Source organism: Parus major, chromosome 2 (assembly GCF_001522545.3).
Source record: "Parus major isolate Abel chromosome 2, Parus_major1.1, whole genome shotgun sequence".
In the NCBI taxonomy this organism is placed as follows: domain Eukaryota; kingdom Metazoa; phylum Chordata; class Aves; order Passeriformes; family Paridae; genus Parus; species Parus major.
In genome coordinates, this window is record NC_031769.1 from 48,177,070 (window position 1) to 48,196,628 (window position 19,559).

A 19,559-nucleotide genomic window follows, 5' to 3' on the forward strand; every position below is an offset into this window, starting at 1 on the left:
CCCCCTATTTTGCTGCTAATGTAATCTCAAAAGCACTACACTAATTCTACTTGCAGATTTTATGGTAACATTTAAATTAAAATACTCTGAGTACACTTAACTACACATTCAATGCAGATTTAATAAGATGGTTATAGGTTCATTAAGTAGCAATTGATTATTAACTCTTTGCTGGCCTACAGATGTGAATATTTGGTAAAGAATGGTGTATTATAGAAAAGACAATTTACCCAACAGGTTAACTTGTTAGTTAGCTCCTTAACTCACCAGGCTAAACCATTTTATGCATTCCGTAGTGAACACAGGGTCAAAGCTGTGGCAAAATTCCCATCATCCTCACTATGAGCAATATTTTTTATAGTATGATGGTTTTGTAGCGAAAAGGGGCAAGCAGATTTTGTCCTCACTAGGAAAATGGTTGCTAAATAAAAATATATTGGTAGTAATAACATTATATTTTCTTCCATTTTATTGACCTTGTGAACATAGACCCTTTCTAACTCACGTGCTTCAAAAAGTGGTTCAGGAAGCACAAATCTGAAGGAAAGCCAATAAAACAGGTTTGATAGCACAACTCAGCTGACAAGAGCAGTGCCCTGCCCACACTTATCTGGTCAACTCAGGGTGGGTTCCACACTTGAGTGACAAATGACAGGGGAGGCATTTGTTCAAGATCAGATGATACTAAGGTGCACTCAGAAGTGGGGCCCATTATGCAAAGTGCATTACTGCCCATCACATCCTCATGTTAACTGCTATTCAAAAAAACCCAAAAAAAACCTGTTCACTTTCTCCTTAATTATTAATAATCCCATTTTGCATGTCTATGGACTCCTTCACTATTGCCACTGAACTGGGAAGCAGCACTTAATATGTCTGCTCTCAATATTTTTCATGAAGAGGGTTTGGAGAATTCCGGTTGCGTGATTCAGACTCAACAACACTTCAGCTAATTTCTTCACTGTTGTGTGATACTAAAGTTTACCAGGCTTCAAGGCTGATCAAATCTATTTTAACCCAAAATGGCAAAATTTTAAGAGCATTTCCCAGACCAAAAAAAAGAATTCACCTGACCTTTTAGCAAGATATTTACATAGCAAGTGGGTGGTACTCTTTAGCATTTCACCTTACAGATAACACTGTATGCTTGAAAGCACCTTATTACCAGTGCCCACTGTGCTCTGCAGCTGTATAGATAACACTATTTTTTGAGCCTTGCTTCAGGAGCTGAATAAAAAAGAAGAAAACAAACAAAAGCCAATTGCACTGAAAAGAACATGCAATAACTCCCAAACCTTGCTGTATATTCCCCAGGCCTGACATGTTCAGAGACAGCTGAGGGACACGTAGATTTTCTACCAAGTAATTGAATCGCTCGCCTCTAAATTTCCTAAGAACAAACTCTATTGATTACTGGCTTAGCCAGCACAGCACCAATTTGTCCCATTTCATAAAAACAGAAACAAAAGCCTTCCTCTTACCCAGGTGAAGAGGTGCACAGGAGAGGAGCTTCACAGCTTCATCCTCATAACCTGTTTGCTCCAGCCCACAGATCTGAACTCAGACTCTATTGTGCTACTAATGGAATAATCAGGCCCCTCACACCTAATAAAGTACAACTTTGTTAACTTAATTCAAGTAATTCCCTTGTGCATGTGCAATTCTTGAGCTCAGTTATAATGACTTTAATGAAGAAAGCAAATCTTTTGCTAGTTAAATGCCAAACGTGCTTTTTCCTTCAAGTTTTTCTTCTACTTTCATTAACAAGCTCCCTTTCCAAATAGCTGTGTGCATGTAAACAGTGAACTCAGTTCTGCATATCCAATTAAACCACCTCACACAATCACAGCATGCCTTGGGATCAGCAGTTCAGACATGTTTTTTGAGATTACTGGTATAAAGCCTAGTTTCTCCCTCTGAAAAAAAAAAAAAAAATAGATAATTTTGCATTCCAGATAAATTAACTCATTGCCAGAATACCCTTCTTAATTGTTCCAATGATAACAAGCAGGACAGACATCCTAAAATGTTAAGAGACTGTGCAAAAATATACCCCTTTCTTTGCATTATATATTTGCATTTACTAGGTTTTCTAAACTATAGAACACTTGTAAATACTAATTGGAAGAAAAGCTCTGGAAATAATTGTGAAATTTGGGATCCCAATCCAGACCTAAATTTCATGGCTAGCCGCAATTAAAACTGCAGGTTAAACTAAGCGCCATCCCCTGATTTCACAGTCATTAGGTTTTCTGTATCCCAATCAAAGCAAAGATATGAAAAAAAAAAAAAAATTCTTTGTTTATTAACAGAAAAAAAGACACCTAAGCACAACATCAAAGAAAAGAAATAACCAGCCATCACTTCACATATATTTTATCCAAAAGGATGGGCTAAATTTAACCATGCTTGATGAAAGTCATTAGTCATTTTGTATCTTTTCTTTTTGAAAATTTAATCTGGATTTTTAGCTGATCTGACAAAGAAAGAAGACTGGTTTTTCCTGGTTTTATTTGATGCTTTGTGGATATACGGTTCACATCCGAAAAAACTTCTTTGTGTCACACTTCAATAAACTTGAGATCTGTAATAAAGTTTAAATTATACTCCTATTAAAACATTTTCCTCCTCTCTGGGTAACATCAGCAAACTCATAGATTAGTACAGCCAATATGTCTACCCTGCTACATTGAGTAAATGGAATTGGTAAACACCTGCCGTATTCGTACATTTTTGTTAATGTCAAGACATACACTGCTTACTGAGTATCTCAAAGAAAAGGACTTAAACACATAAAGAAATCTCCTCTTTATTGGTTTTAGGCATTAGGTTAACTGAAAATCCTTCAGAAATCATTTTTCAGCCTGATATTCTACAGTAACTCCCCTAATCTCCAGAGGCCACGTCCTCAGCTGATGTGGATCACCACTGTTTCACTGACATCATCTGAGCTTAACAAACGTGCAGAAGTGGAGGAGGTCACCCCAGGGCCTGCTCTGCTATCAATTAGGGTGCACAGTAACAATGCAAAATAAGAATAGAAGGGCTTTACTTCACTTTTCTGCATATTTGTCTTAAAGTTGAAAAGGTGTTTGAAAGGCCTCATCCTATTAATGAACAGATTTCATTAGAATTATAACATGGCTTGAATAGAAAAGGACCCTAAAGCTCAACTTCTAACGTCCCCCCAGCCTATTCTCTAATATGTGATCTAAACCTACTCTTAGTTTTAATCCATTCTCCCTTGTCCTGTCCCTACATGCTGCTGTAAAAAGTCCCTCTTCATCTTTCCTGTAGGCTCCCTCCAGGTGCTGGAAGGCTGCAATTGGCTCACCCCTTAGACTTTTTGTTTTTCCAGGCAGAACAAACCCAACTTCCTCAGCCTTTCCTCATAAGAGAGAGCTCCTCACCCCTCTAATTGTCTTGGTAGTCCAACTCTGGACTCCTTCCAACAGACTAAAGTTAATTCTACACTGGGGATCCCACCTGCATGCAGGTGGCAAAGCTGGCCAAGCTGGTTTTGATGCAGTCCAGGATACATTTGGCTTTCTGTGCTGTCAGTGCCAGCTCCTGTCCAGCCTCTCATTCACCAGCACCTCCAAGTCCTTCTCTGCAGTTTCCAGACTTCTTTAACCACTGGGTGCCCTTCAACAGTATGAATGACCTCCCATTTAAAGTGACTGTAATAAATAAGCCAAGACAAACATAAAAAAAAATAAATCACATTTCCTTTTGATTTAAGTGAAAGTTTTTCCTTCCCTCCACACAGGATTTCCTCCCTTCTCTACCACCAAAGTTTAGAGTTTAGTCTTCCACAAGCCCATCGTGGTAAAACTGAAATTTCAGTACCAAAGTGCTTCAGTGGGACTGACAAAACAAGTGACATCCATCAGAGAGGAGTGTTTAAAGGTATGGTGGTGAGTACTGGAGATCCCATTGACATCCATTTGGATGATCTGCCTAATTTTGAAAATAGACTCATCCCTCACAACTACAGCAAACGTTCCAACTTCATGCTGGCATTTGCACAGCGGTGCCTCAGCTTACAGTACTTTACATGATGCTGAAAGAAATATGTTGTGTCTGCAAAATACAGCAATCAAAAAATGCAGGATTTAAGTTAGCTCCCTAGTGTGCATGTGCTGTGACATAACTTTTATTTACCTGATTCCCCTCCCCTGAAACTCTTCACTCAGAAGGCATGGTAGTGAAACCATTAAGGGGAAAAACATGTGAGTAACAGGATCCCTAACTTGTTTTATTCAGAAGCTGGATATGCCTAGGGCAACAGTTCTGCATCAAAAGATCATATGCAGTAGGAACAGCTGTAATGATCATTTCTAATTCAAAAAGTATTTGCATTGTTTTAAGGAAATGGATGAAATGTGATCATGAGAGAGCTTTCCAACAGAAATGGTGAACTTGAGTGCACAGAGAACCAATGGAACCTTAAATATTGCACACTTCTTTGATCACCCAAGCTCAGGAAGATGAGTCTGTTACAGATGAGGTGTAGTGAAAGTCTTCTAGTATAAACAGAGAAATGAGGAACCCTCTTTTTACATAACAAAACTAAAAGACTTGGCTAACCCAGACTAGTCAGAGAAAGACTAAGGGGCATATTATTGCTGCCTATAAAGGTATCAGGGAGTGAGAGACAGAATAGTAGGGAATTAAAGAATTAATCAAAATAAGTACATTTGTACAAGAACTAATAGCTATAAAATTGCCAAAATAGGTTTAGATTGAAGACTGTAAGAATTTGTCCAGCCTCCTCAGCTATGAGATTTTTAAATAGTAGCAAAGGCAGAATAATGAACCACTTTCTAAAATGGAGCTTGAGAGGTTTCTGTGTAGTGTTAGGCTACAGAGCAGACTGTGAGGCTCTGAAAATCACTACTTGACCGCCTAAATGGGATTGCTCATAGTCACAGGTGTCAGGGGGTAGCTGAAAAGCCAAATTCTTTTCTTCACTCACCTTGGAGATCTCTTCCTCTTTTACTCTCAGATTGCTTTGTGCTCATTACTTGCAAGTAGACAAAGTTACATTTTAGTGGTACACCTGTATTTGTGTGCTCTTGAATCAAGAACAACACAAGAACAGGTGAAGATGCAAATGCAAAAGAGAAATCATAGACAGACAAAGAAAGCTTGCTGACACTGCAACACTCAGAATTCAAGAATGGATCAGAGCCATCAGCCTCTGGAAGGAAATCATACCGCTAATGTTCCCATTCAATCAGACAATGGATATATTTCCAGCTCAATTTTTTAAGTTTTAGTAAGAAAAATAACAGGGGCTAATATTCCTGAACAAGGAAAATTATGCCTAAAATTCTCTGCAGAGGCATACTATAGGGGGAAAAAAAAAACCACAAGCCTTGCTCTGAATGCTGCATTCCAGCCATCTTTATAAAGACTTCACATTTCTCCTGACCTTAAAAGAAACATTTTCCTCAGGAGAAAGGAGCAGATGGAGTCAGGCTTTCCACAGCAATGGGTTTTTCCAAGAAAACAGTGGGCAGAAGGCCCTCAAGGGAATCCCTCTGCAAGCATGAAGTAACACCTTCCCTGTTGGGATAAGGAAGCCCTGGAATATTCTATAGCATGGTTTAATTGGTGTGTTGCTTCATAATTAGAAGTTATTCGATTTAAGCTGGAGCTTCTCATAAGTTATTTGAATGTTGCATAAGGATGACAGTGTCACAAGTACTGTTGAAACAGGGCAGAGGGGGACCCTGTGCCACAGTTATCTTGGGAGCAGAGCCATTCACTTTTGGCACATTCAGAGGAAAACTGATATAGAAAGGTTAGAGCAGTGGGAAACAATCCTTGTGGCTCTTTCCTCTGTTAGTCTTGTACTTGCATGCACAAGTCTGCAGATGTTGTTGTGGTGCACACCTCCCTCTCTGCCCTTACACTGCATATTACCAGCTAAGACTGAGGATTCAAGTGAATCCAAAGCCTAAAATTTGGGAGTTTACAGAACAGAATAAATGTTAGAGCTAAGAAGTAACCTTATGTGCCTCCTAACCTACAGACTGCTGAGCAGGCACTGCTGATGCTAAAATGTTTATTAACGTGCTCTGCCAGGATATCGAGTAGGTATCTTCTCTATTCCCGAGGTCGCATGCTTTTTACTGTGCTGTCAGACAACAAGATTAGCTGAGAAGCCTGTAGGTATCATGTCTGAATTCATAGGCTCAAATATCTTACAGATGAGGATTTCAAAAGCAGGTGGTCAGCTCATTAAATCCCGATTCACGTCAGCAGGCCCTCTCCTTCTCTGAGATGTTTCTGCTAACCCTTCCCTCCTCTCCAGCTCTCTGGGCTGGGGATGAGTGTGCCTAGCCCTTTGAAATCATTACCAAAGGCACTCCCCAATGTGTTTGGTCCACTCTCTCAGCACAAAAATCTGCAGCTGTTCCAGAGATGATAAGGCAGGCTTAAGGCAGACACTAGCCAGATCTGAAATTGTTGTCACCTTAATATACAGGACCTTAATTATCTACATGCAAACCCAAAGACTACAGGTAGAAGAGGTAAAAAAATTTGAAAAACAGGGGAGAATTGGCATCAAAAACCCCAGTATTTTCTCCTTCATGTTTTAATTTGATGTTTTTCCTAAAGTGTTTGGGATTGGCTACGGTAACTGATGCTGATCTATGAATAAGACTGTGCTGAAATTACAATGGTTGGCCCTTTTAGATAGCAATTAACAGCAAATTCTCATTACAGAGGCCTCTGTGACAGAACTTTGTGTAAGTGGCCAAAACCACAGGATACATATATAATTATCCCAGCCATTAGATAAAAATGGTTTGGGCACTGAAAACATAGCCAAATAGAAAAAAAAAAAAATAGTAACTGATTCTTATTTTTTTTTGTAGGTTTTGGTTGGTTGTTTTTGGTTTTGTTTCTTCCCTCCCTCACAGTAAAGTAGCATTTTATTTATGGGGCTGAATTTCCAATTTTTTTTTAACATGGTCTGCTTTAAATTCAAGTTTTCAAGTAACACACAACACTTTTTCTTTCCTAAGTGTGTAAACCTTTCTCTCTCACCTCTTCCTCTGTTCCTGAGGGAGAGAAAGTAGTGCAGAGAAAGTTTTCTTCTTTCTTGATCCCCCTATAGGGTCACATAATTCTAGCCAACAGCTTAAAGTTAAAAAGCCTTTGCTCCCTCTGCTGGCTATTCTGTCCTGACATAGCATCAAAATTAGGAGTATTTGTGATATCAATGACAAAATTTCAATAAAACAAACATAGATAAATACAAAATCCACAGTCATCCTCTACATAGCCTTTGAGTAAATCCAATTTGCACTTAAATAATCTGGCAGAATCACTTTATTCTCATTAACTTTGCTGAATATGCCTTTGTCTCTAAAAACATGTAGTGTCAATACAGCTTCATATTTAAAATTCACTCTGTTTATTCCCTTTGCTTTTGATATTTACACCTGAAAACTAGTCCTGGGCATGTACAGTTGGAACACCTGCGTGTACTTGTCCAGAGGATGCACTGAGCACAGTTGGATGTGGCTTGTGGTAAGTGTCAAGGACCCACCACAGGGCCCAGCTTCTCTTTCAACTGTTTCACAACAAAATAAACCTGGAGAACTTTTCTCTGCTTATGGCAAGAATCATAGTTGCCCTATGAACTAAAGTTTAGAGGCTTACAGTAATGGACAGGATTTGTAACAAAGACATTCTTTTGGATTTTATCAGGTAAGGAAAAAAGTAACTGCAGTAGCATCCCATGGAAAAAAATTATAACAGCAGAATTTTTCGTAAATGATCTGCTACAAGATGCAACTGTGTTGATGGGTTGTTGGTTTTTTCCCCTCAGAACCATATCAAACTTCCCTTTATGTCATGATGTGTGCATGAATGTTTTTATCCTGGTTTAGGGCAGTTTCACGTAGCATCTCAAATTTTTGAACCCATTAGTTATTCCTCTTATTCACTAAGATAATATGAACCTGCATCCAGCAAGAACATTTTTGGTCTAAAGACAGCATGACTTTGGAACCTTCTGTGTTCCCAAATGAATCCACACTGTTTAACCACAGAATTTCCACTAGGGATTGTGTCAGAAGTTGTACCAGTTTCTGAAGGATGCCAGGGTGGGGGGAGTAAGGCAGAAAAAGAAGAGAGGCCTCAAAGCAAAGCATTTCATTGTCTTCCACAGGCAAATTCACTTACGTAGGACCCAACACAATATAGATTAAGCCTTGACAACTTTCTGTTCTGGAAAAGGGGAAAAAAACCCTCCATCTACTAGGACACAAAGTATTAATAGAGTTCCTCTTGATGTGACAATTGCTTGATCTAGCAATATGTTTTGTTAGAAGGAAGTGTCAGCACCAGTTCGACATCACAGATTTATCTTTCTGAGTGTAGAATAATGACTGTTCAAGCACCACTAATCTTCCTTCCTCATTCACATTTTGGTAAATAGATTGAAAATACATTTGGCTTTTATCCACAGACCCATCTATTGTACTGGTAAGAGGTTCAAGTACAAAAAAAAAACAATAAGGCCTTAAACAGATTTTTAAAAACTCTAACCATCAACAATGCACCAAAAAGTGCATGCTCACTTTGAAAAAAGAAGACTGTCCAGCAAGATTTTCTCCAGGGCACTGGCAGGAGTTGAGTTCCTCCTGACTGCCCATCCATCACAGCAAAGTCATGGGATATTTCAGCTAAAGATGAAAACAACCCCAGTCACTTTTCCTAGGCTTCCCTCAGACCTCGTCCCTCACTGAGGAAAGCCAGACTGGATCCCACAACACACGGTAAGACTTCTGCTGGAGCCATAGTGTGGCCATGCCTGAGCCCCATGCCAGCAGAGAGGAAAACACAAAGAGAAAGAATTCAGGCTGTTATCTCCTGAGCAGCTCATTCATTTGTGTGACTGCTGACAAATGCTGAAGTTGGTCTAACCACAGGCCCTGGTTTGCACCTTGCAATCTCTGTGGAGCACATGCCTAACAGCAAAGCTGTACTTCAGGAGAATTTTTTAAACAAAGGACGTATACATATACATACACATACATACACACACATATATATATCCACACATACATATATTTATCTATATGCATACACACACACATATATAACTCCTAAAAGGTAAATTTTAATGATGTGCATTACAAGACTGTCTGGTCCTGAAAGTTGAACAGAAAATGTTGAAATAAATCCCAGAACAGGTAGAGTGTAGCGTCAATAGCAAAAGATAAATGATGTAGTCACACGATTACAATAGATCTATTTCTTCTCAGGTACACTTTTTCTCTCATATTGTACCCACATAATAAACAATTTATATGTGTCACAGCTATATAACCTTGTCCATGGCAAAAGAAAACACTGGCACATAATGTGACAGGCTAAAAATGAGCCTGAAAAATCTCATACACAACTGAAACAAGATTTTCCCCATGAAAAAGTAGGAAGAACTTTGAAAAGCTTGAGAAATGAAATGACCCAGTTGAGATTTCTCCACAACTGATGACCTAACACACTCTGTTTCTACAGGAGGTGCACTGAAATCTTTACTGACTCCATGTCTTCAGATCCCTACTTTTAAAACAACCTGAAGAAGTTTAGATCATGCTGTGTTTTAGCAAGGTCTGTGTTCCCTTCCAACTGTGCTAATTCCTGCAGACTGCAGACCAGTGACATCAGCAAGTCCTTTAGGTATTCCTCATACCTGGATGCCATACCATGTGAAAAGATATTTCACACACTATGCACACAAGTACTCCCAAAGATAAAAGCTTTTCCTCCCCTACACCCCTAATTAATCTTAACATTTCTCATGACAAAACCTATTAGTTCAGACTGCTGCTGATGATAAACAATTCTAACTTGTGACTTTAACAGTGAAATGTTTCTAAAGACTTCTTTTTTTTTTTTTTTGACACATAATAAGCCAGGCACCTCTCTCTAACATGTCTGCACATAAACCCTGAGCAATTTCATTAGCAGTTAAATGTGAGAGGCTGTGGTACATCAGCACCCACTAACAGATGCATTGGAGGAGTCACACAAGGCCATGAAATTCCATCTCAGAGCAAGGAATATGCATGCACAGCGAAAATCCACATTTTGAAATGCGTGTCCCTCAAAACAGTACCAAAACCTAAGTCAAATTAAACCATCATCCATGCTCAGAAGTGAATATAGGGACTCGGAGATTACCTCCTGTGGATGTAAATGTACCATTAGTTTCATTAGCAACAGCGTTTAAGCACATGTCCAAGAAGTATTTCTGTATCAGGGTATTATCTAGCTATCCACTTGCCAAGTATGCTGCAGGGCCATTCTCTGAAAGCATCCACATCCATATTTTAATGGAGATTTAAACTGAGCCAAGCCTGTCGGGTCAACATGCACAAATTGACAGTATGCCAACATTTTTTTTTTTTTGGTGGAATTACACTGATTCAGAGCAGATGGAGCTGTGGTCCCTTGACCTTAATTGGAGCTTATATTCACTCTTTGGTCATGCCTTTGGCTGTATGTGGTCCACACTGACTTGTGTACCCCAGTGGAGATAACATTACTATTGCAATATCTGCTCTTGTATCCCTTGAATAGTTTTGGTGTTAATGCTGCAACTAGCTTGTTGCATTTCTGACTTAAAGATACATTAATGGGTTAAAAGTCCATACATCCTAACCTGGTCATGCATGAAATCCACCAGAATTAATTAAAGTGCTAAAACTGTTGTATTTTTAAAAATGTCTTTCAAATAAATGAACAGAAGTCCTCTTGATATCCAGTAATCACACATGCTCCGTTATGTTATTCCAAAGACATTTCTGCAGAGAAATGGCTGCTATTTTTTGCAGTGGGAAGTCACTACCAAAGATATTTCTGCAATGAAATGCCCGCTGGTGTGCGGGCAGCTCTCCCCTAGCAGGGAGTCAGATGCTTGCTAATACTTCATCAATCCATTCACCAACACTTGCTCAGTGAAGCAGACATCTGGGTGGAAGTCAATATTTCCTTATTACTTCAGTGTTTGAGCCATGTTAGGACATGCACATGTATACACACAGGAAATCACTAGCAAATTTAAGGGCAATTTTCCAAAAGGCTGAAGAAATGCCTTCTGAACTCCCTTACCTGATCAGCAGGTCAGACTCTGAGTCCTCATTACATGTGTACAGGGAAGGGCTGAATTTAAAAAGGGGTGAGGTCAATAGCTCATACTGCTACAGAACACTTCCAGTTCCCCTAAAAAAAAAAAAAATCAGGTTTTTACCATGCTGGACACAGCTGGACCAAATTTTGGATCATACCTTGAAAAATGTTCTTATAGAAGAACTATAATGTTAATGTTTCAGACATTCACTCCAGAAAGAAAAAAACAAACAAAAAACAACAAAAACAAACAAACAAAAATCTGAAAATATCCCTCTAGTCAGAAAATTTTCTCCTGATTAATGTAGCAAACAGAGGAAAGTTGTTCATTTCACCCACATACAATTTTTTATAGTACTTAGGATGATCATGAGCTGAAAAATTAATTGTTTCCAGAAAGTTAGGCTAAGTGTCCACAGAAAGCAACATACAAGAAAAATCAGTTGCTGTCTCAAAGAGTTTGTAATAAATTACAGAAGAGGTGGAAAAAAAAAGAAACACTATTCTCTTGGCATTACAGCTGACTGGAACTAAGCTCAGAATGATTTACTGAGCTGACCAAAGTCACACTGGAAAGCAGTGTTGCAGGCAAGAACCGAAACCAGTTTTGCTTTGCTCCAGACAAACATGTTTACCACAAACTTTTTTATACTTTATTACTATCAAGACACTTAGGTTTTGAATTTATAAATATGGGAATATTCTCCATTCTGCATCTTAACAGCAAGGAAATAAATAAATAATAAGGAAAGAAAGCTTGCAGCTGGTCATGGCTTGCATCTCAGTTCTGAGCAAGCCTTTCTGATTAAGTATTATGTCCTAGAATAGTCAGCAACTGCAGCAACATAAGGGCTGCTCCTGCAGAAAGCAACCTTTTCTCTCTGGCTGGAGTTGATTAAAAATGAAGAGGAGTTGAAGGAGACATTTCATATTCAGCGGTTCCACAGTATCTGGCAAATGTTTGGGTTTCCCTGGAAAATTACCATTTGGGAAATTTTTTAGAAAGAATGAAATTTATTTCTGCTTAGCAAAGAATGAGTTACAAAAAGAAACATATGACACAATGGCTGAGATTGCTACGAAGCCTCTGCACAACTATCACCACAAGAAATAGGAGCAGTTTAATATCAACTAAAGCTGTACAAATACCATTGTTTTTCACTTCCTGCCTGAGTTTGGTTTCAGGTTACCAAAAAGGAAAAAATGAGTGGTTTTCTTGTGAAAATGAGAGCATTGTTAAGCAAACATTTGCAGTTAAAATTCTCAAATCATGCCATTATGTTTCTGAGTTAGAAAAGCAGTGCTCTTTACAAAACAAAAACAATTTTATTTAAAAACAAAGTAAAGATTTAAGGATCTTTTTTCAATTAAACATTTCAGTTTTGGGTTTTTTTCTGGGTGAATATATTTGGATACATAAATAGATTAAGTTAACCCAGATTTGCACTTTTCAATAAACATTTAACAATATAACGTGCCCCATTCCAATGTCTTTCTCATTCCAATATTTAGCTTCTATGTCTTCTACCCAGAGGTATGGGAGAAGTCTCTTCTGTGAAACATGAGTAGAAAGGGAACAAGATCACAAAACTTTTCCCTTCTGGCTTACAACACAACCAAAAGAATGAAGGAGTGAGTAGTACTGAACAGCCTAAAGTACAAATTTATCCACTCAAAGATTAATAAATGTAAATGTACTTTGAACATAAATACTTCAAGATCTAAATCTGTGACTGGGCTCATCAGCTGGAGGCTTTAAAGAACTGCCCATCATCTACTACAGTACTACACTGTAGAGAAAATTAATGTGGGTTTAGGATGTTTTCATAAAGCAAAATATTTATAACAACAAAAGCAGTTCATACAGTAACAATGTGTGAAATAAGATGTTGCTGTCTTTGGGAACACTTGCTTGGGATAGTTATGGTTACAAAAGTAAATTTACACTACAGCAAGTAAAGAAATTATATAAGGCCTGGTTATGGGAACAGCCATGATACAAAAGATCTAACGTAAAATTACATGAGCTGATTGGCAAATTTATCCTAAGGCTGACATGTTATATGCTAATTCCTTAATAACATACTGTAGGGGTAAATATGAAAACAGCAACAAAGTGTAAACCAAAAGACAATAACTAGACTATTCAGGAGGTAAATGAATACAGGAAACTTCTAATCATATGGAGAGTGATGAAATTACTGAGAAGAGTCATCAGAAGGGATCAATGCCATTTGAAGATGTGAGTTTTCTAAATTTATGAAGGGGACTGTTTACAAAATCCCAGCAATGAGAAATTACATTTATAATTTGAGTCCTTGGTACCTGATGTGCTGATAACTTAAGTGCCTCTGAGGAGATTCAATCATCTTTTGTTTGCATCATTTTTACAAGCAATTATGCTTGAACCTTCTACCAATTACCAGGAAAAAAAAAAACGTTCCACAACTAGTTTCTGCTGTTTTTATTTCACTTCCCACTGCAGCACCAGAGTGTGCCACAGCTAGGCAGAAAACACTGGGCTGTAAACTGGCTCGCCAAACACACAATCCTTTTAGGCAAACAGTGGCATTCATTAGCTTAGGAAACAGGCAGAAATCAGTTTATGTAGGAATTTTCCCTACAGTCAGACTACTTAGATCAATTATCAACACCCATAGTAGAGGGGGTTGGAAATAGATGGACTTTAATATCCCTTCCAACTCAAACCATTCCATGATTCTATGAATAAGGACTGTCTTCATGTCCATTGGGGTACCCTCAGTTTCCTGGAATCATCTGAGAATTTTACCTAGTAGATTTCTCATGTAGCCCTTTGTTGGCAGTTTTCTCACAAACAGGATGGGACTGCCAGGTGATGTGTCCCAAGCTTTATTCAGGCACCAGTCTCAGCCACACACACAGGAGACGGCACAAACTCATGTCTGCCATGAGCAGCCCAAGACCTCTATGTTACAGAACATTTCAGAAGTTTTTCAGCCAATAGCATATTGCTAAAGCTTCAAGACAGTTGTTCTACCCAATCACTAAGAGCACACATACACCTGCTTCAAACAATGCTTGCTATTATGCTTTCTATTAACAATACACAGTACTCCATTATTAAGTTTAAAACCTCCCACTATCCTGGTAAGCATATTTTTCTTCACCCTTAAGGTCTATCTTAGCCAAGCCTAAAAACTCAACTATTGTTTCACATCCTTTCATGTTGCATTATTGTATCTTCTTTACTTTCAGGCTTTGAAGATTCAGCTAGCTCTAAGTTCTCTGTTTTTTCTTTTCTGAGGCCTACTTTCACAGCTTCTGAAAGTCTTCTTACTTTTGCTGTTTCCCACAGCCCTTGACCATGGCCTCTATCTCTTCTGCAGCATGTCACAATTGTGGTATAAGTTTGAGACCTAGGAAGCATTTACCATCCTCAGTGAGTATGGGATATGGAATGACTCCCCCTTAGTCCCTCTGCCAGCCTTGATTTTCCTGTCCTGTGTTCCCTCCACTCCCCAGCCCACCTTTCACTTTTCTGGTGCATTTTTTATTTCTTTTGTAAAGCAGTATATAATAAGCCAGTATTTTTACCTGACTTAACCAACTTACATAGACTATACATGATAATTCAGATGTAGATATTTTTCATTACTATGGTAATATATTTTCTAGTAGTCCTAATACTGTAAAAATGACAAAACTACTTTCTGAGTGAGTTGTTCATGGTTTTTGGGTTTTTTTTTTCCTTAATTGAGAAATCTTCTGGCAACAAAACCTTAGCATGAGGGCCATTTCACTCCTCTGATCTCTTGTAGAATTTTTGTTGAGCTTGCAGTTCGGTAACTCAGAGTACATTTTTCACTCCAGTGACAGGTGGCTCCACACAGGTGTGCTGGGATTGTGGAGCAGTCTATCAGCCTGTCAGCTGGTGTAGTCATCCCACTAATAGACTGCCAGGTCTCCTTTGTTATCGTGGAAACCTGTCTTTTTATTTTCCTTTTTTTTCCCCGTACATATTTTGATTGTGAGGGATTGTGGTTCTATTGTGAACAAAACTGTTGAAGTTCAAGTTTCAGTATTAATTCTGTGTTAATTCAGCACACCTGTATGAGGAGACCAGTGTGCTTTAAAATACCTGTGCCTTTTCATAAAATACCCCACAACTCCTGCCTGAACATACATGATGCTCTACACATGCTCAAAACCCCAAAGACCTCTTGCCTTGCCTACTGAAATCAATTTTGTCACTGCAGTTTTGGTCAATAAAGTTTCTTTATTTCTCTGGAATTTTAAAGATATGATGCAGAGACAACACCCTGGTTCTCTAAAGGAATTCAGAAGAACAAAAGAAAACATTAAAAGAGCAAAAAGCATACATGTTTGTGTTTTGTGCTGCTCTCTGGAGACATGCTTTAGCTGCAGGAATTGCAGACAGAAAACCTGCATAGGTAAACTCAGCGTATCACCTTAGCTTGGTTTATTTTGACTTGCTGCAACCACGTCAATGACTTGATAAAAACATACATTGTATTCCAGGGCAGTCTAAAAAAATTAGGCCTGAGCTGACAATTAAGAGCATAACATGAAAGCAGAGATCTGTCCTCAGCCAAGTCCCTGGTCCAGAATTCCTAAAATCATTCACTCTTTAAAGCACTGAAAAGTGAAAGCATGATTAATAAAAATATTACTGTACCCCCAAGTGATCTTATCTTTTGCCTCTCTGATGCAGTAAAATTTAAGTTACTTTCATAGTTCAGGTTATAAGACAACTCCATGACACAAGTTTGTCAATCAGTAGTTCTGTTAGAGTCAACACAGTGCTCCAATATCACTGCAAGGGAAAAAAACCAGCAAGCGCTCAAAGCAAAGAAACCAAAGCCGATTAGCTCCATGGAGACTAGTTTCTACATCAGACTGCATGGCTTATTGCTTCTGAAAAAGACTGCAGTGTCAGGCATGCCAGGCTGGTGACACTGAAATTACACAGACACACACACAAAAATCAATTTGCAGGCAAAACCAGCTGAAGACTGTGAGTGAAATATGCCCAAAGCATATGGGGGGAAGTGGAGGGGGGCATTTACATTGCTACATACTCAAGTCCGGTCTCAGCTCTTTGCAGCGCTGACAGAAGTGAACGCTTTTTGGTGTCTCTGAACACTATATTCAAGGAGCTCCCTCTTAAGGTCCTGACTTTATAAACTTTCCCTATTCAGGAGACACTTAAACATCTCTTTCAACCTGTTCAAGTGTCACATAAGCAGGTTCTAAAGTGCTTTGATGAATAGCATGGATCAAAGTATGTGCTTAAATGTTTTGCTAAATAATTAAAAATTGGCTTGAGAACTGGCATAAAGACACTCACTGAAAATTACCAAGCTTTATGAAAATTAAATGAAGCAATTAAGCTTAGCTTTTCTATCTATACTTCCAGAAAGGCCTATTAAGTCCAGCACATAAACTCTGGCTGTTGGAAATGTCAGGATCAGTAAGTCTAGGGTTTGTTAAAGCCTTTTTATAGAAAGGCCTTGATATGGACAAGGTGCTTTGTGTACCTCTTAGCTCAAGGTAAACCTTGAAGGGAGGCTTTTGAGAAACAGGTTAACAACATAAAATAAAAATTATTTATACTTTCATTTTCCTTAGGATTGCATCTTGCAATAGGTGACTACAACTACAAAAAATATAGACTCTTATGGAGGCAAGGATGATATCCCTACTTTCATTGCATTCATTCCCTTTAACACTACTTCTTCAAAGTCTCTGAGAATTTCACTTTGCCTGACCCTTCCTACACTTGTGTTAATCCCCAAACCATAATCTTTCTAAACTTGAACAAAATTGGTTTGTCTACATAGGACTGGTTATTCAGGCTGCAAAACTAAAACCAAAGAAAGATGAATAGGCAAAGTCTACAGGGACAAGAGACAAGCCTGTTCTCCATGCAAGGGCCTGCTAAGTATTACATTTGCTTAAAAAGATCTGCAGAAATATCTGAATTCCAGAAAGATGTTGCCAGCCGAACAGAGAGTTTATTTTAACTTGCAAAAAGCTGAGTTCATCTTGTGAATCTTATTTCAGTGTGTTTTGCTCAGTTGTCCTTTACAATCAGCGCTAAGCTCCAGAAAAGTCTGTGTTTTCCCTATGTGAAACCACATCAAAATCATATGGTAAGAGAGTCCTTCATACTGAAAAGGGAAAACCATACATGGAAGAGACAAACATTAGAAAAGTGTTAAGAAACTTTTATGATATCCCTCAAGATGAATTAAAAATTTTTGAAGATAAAAGAAAAAAGTAATAAACAATACATGGGGCAGAGTCCTACCACACTATGCAGGTTGAATATGGAGTCTGAAAAGATGTGTCACAAGCAGATTCCTTGTGCACTCTTGCACCAGCACCCATCCTGAGACCTATTGCCCTAAGCACCTCAACCCAGCCCTGGCTCTACTGCCCAAAGGTGCCCCCTTGCAATCCATAATGGCCACAAGGCAATGCTGAGGCTGTTTTTTCCCTCACCACCAAGGGAAATTTTCCACCCTTGCAAGGAATCTGCTTGGCTTCTGGTATTCCTGCTCTCAGCCATTTTAACCCCTTCTTGTAGTCGGACCTTCCTGCCCTGTGTGCCAGATCATTCCTCAGTCAAGTTGCCACTGCCAATTATAATCTCCCCTTCATTAGAAATCGATGCCAGCAGACAAGTCTTGCCCAAAATTGTACATCCAATTAGAAGCAAGATAAGGAGTAATACCAAGATCTCATCACTTCTAGAATGTCATCTGCTAGACTAAGTGCTAATGACCACAGGACAGCTCTCACTTGGAAAGTACATGCACCTTGTTAAGACAGCTATTCATTGTATTACTATTTAAAGATGGAGAAAAAGAGTACGTGGAAATATGGAGAAATGGAAGTTATGAACAGAGCAGCATAGGAAAGTCAGGAAAAGTTTCATCATGATGACACACGAAAGCAGAGGTTAAAATCAAGGCTAGAATATGCTGGCCTAAGTTATCACAAAGACATTCAGATCAAATTTAATGCTCTGAAATCTATGGAGCTCACATGAAATGTCCTCTACAGTTGTGGTTTAAAAAATCACAGCCTCTTTAAAGTGAGAGGGTATAGATCAAATGACTACTGCTGGGCTCCTGAAATTCAACTTTCAGAACCATGCAGTCTTGTAATATACATAACTAAAATTTACCTTTTTAACCTGTCTGGTGTCAGATATCCGATTGCCTTTGCCAGCAGGGAGTCTGACCTCTTGAAGCAATGCACATCCCTATCTGCCAACCCACACCCCTGAGGAGATGAACTGAATCCCAAAAACTTGTTTCTTTCTCTTTCTCTCTTTTTATTTTTAACAAAATGCTCCTGTGAACAATAAATATTTAATTTTCAGAATTAAAAAAGGGCTTTGGGCTTAGTAGATAGCCTCAGTCTAGTTATAGCATCAGCAGTTTTTCCCTCTAGGGAGTAATTAAGGGAAAGCTCTGGCCACAATGCTAAACTGTGATAATGACAGAATTTAAAATCATTTTCATACCACATGCTGCATTGCAGTTCATTTCCATATGCTCTGCCTTCAACGAAGGTGTCAAGCTTACAAAGTCTCCTGGGCAAAAGGATGACCAAAGTCCCAATGCCTGGAAGGAAGCTCAGGGGAAAGACACACATTGTCACACTATATGTGATAAGGTCTCCACATTATCAAGTTGGCAGGCAGGAAGTAAGAAGGCCCTGGAGATTTTGACTATATTTGTCTCTGTCACAGTTAGCACATGAGATTGGTGAATTTTTTTTGAGATTCACCTGGGCTATAAATTATTTGTTAGTAGTGGACACTCAGTACACAGCTACTGCACTCACCCTAAAGCTGGTGAACAGTTATGGTGAAGCAAGTTTCCATGGTCCACACTTTGTAACATCTTGTAGCTCAGACTATCCCCTCACTGAAATGCCATATGGAGAAAAAAATAGCATTATAGCCACATTACCTAATAGGTCACTGTTAACTTGGGTGAAGCATTGCCTTGACAGTTACACTGACTCTAATTCCAGCTCTGCCTTTTTCAGCAGTAATGAAAAGACCCGTAGGGGAAGGTCATTTGCCAGACATCCCATCTTGGGCTGGGAAACAAAACTATTTAGAAGACAAATGGGGGCACCAAGAGCAGCCTCCACATAATATTAATATCTGAAAATGATACAACTGAAGAAATACTCTGGGTAAAAATAGCAAGCTACCAAATTTTTAAAAAATAAAAACAAAACCAAAAACACCAAAAAAAAAACCCAAACAGAGACACCAACAAAAAAACCCCACCAAGCAACCAGCTTCTCAGAGGCAGCAAATAGCTTTACATAATTCATTCAAGTTTTGTCTCATTTTGATCACCTTCACATTC